Source organism: Buceros rhinoceros, unplaced genomic scaffold (assembly GCF_000710305.1).
Source record: "Buceros rhinoceros silvestris isolate BGI_N320 unplaced genomic scaffold, ASM71030v1 scaffold32094, whole genome shotgun sequence".
NCBI classification, from domain to species: Eukaryota; Metazoa; Chordata; class Aves; order Bucerotiformes; family Bucerotidae; genus Buceros; species Buceros rhinoceros.
The window spans coordinates 7,085-8,185 of record NW_010407049.1 but is presented as its reverse complement, the minus strand read 5'-3'; positions in this window follow the sequence as shown (position 1 = coordinate 8,185).

Sequence of the window (1,101 nt, the reverse complement as noted above, 5' to 3'; positions counted from 1 at the left end):
GGGGCATCCACAGCTTCTCTGGGCAACCTATGCCGTTGTCTCACCACCCCCAGAGTGAAGAATTTCTTCCTTGAATCTAATCTAAATCTCCCTTCTTTCAGTTTAAAACGGTGACCCCTTGTCCTAATGGGTTAACAGTAGTGGGTTAAGTTCTTGTTTCTACCAGTTCTAAAAGCACTGAGAGGAACTGGGAACAATGCATAAAATACCCTGTGCTTCCCTCATCTGTTTGCCTGTTGGTGCAGGATTTTTTTCCTTACAACAAGAGTAACTCAACTATAATTTGAGTGATTAATTGAGCATCCCAGGTTTAGCCTGAGGCTTCTAACAGCATGTCACCGTGTCAGTCAGTCCTGGCATCTGGTGATCCTGGTTATTTACAAGGCATAACAGCATAAAGAACAAAGCAATTTATTAAGAGATGTGTTGTGAAGAATATGGATTTTGTTTTTACAGATTTTACTTAAATGTAACACTTACAGGAATTGCTTGTTACAGATAAGAAAAATTACTCTCACAGGTAACACTGACCAGGGTATTTTGGCAACAAGCACCTTAAGTGCACGGTATGGTGAAGCAGAAGTTAAACGGTGGACGTCTGGCCAGACAGGTGGCACCTTTTGCAGGGGATTTCATCTTTTCTTAGCTGTATTAGGCTGCCAAGGCTTCCCAATGTTTCCCTGAAAGAGAATTAGACTAAAAGTTCTCTCTGATAATTTTGAAACTGCTGCTGCAAACGTGGGGATCTGTGCCCTTGCTGGGTACTGCACAGTGAGGTGTTAGCTCTTCAGTGAATTCCAAATGGTGTTCTAGCATTTTCAGTAATCGTTTCCAGTTGAATACCAAAGATCCTGTCACGAAAGATTGGTTTTTGAAGAGTTAAGTACCTTAAGGTTTGGTGTGTCTTGAGTGGATTTGTGGCACGCCAATCTGCGACTTCCATATTGCTAATAGAGCACAGGTTTGGTAATTTTTTTTTGTTCTCGAAACTTGAAATGCCTATTACAATTTTAAGCTTCATTTTACAACAGTACTGGACATTATTTCTTTAAGAACTGTTTCATATAATTGTTAATCAGCTGCTTCTCAGAAGGTTGCTCA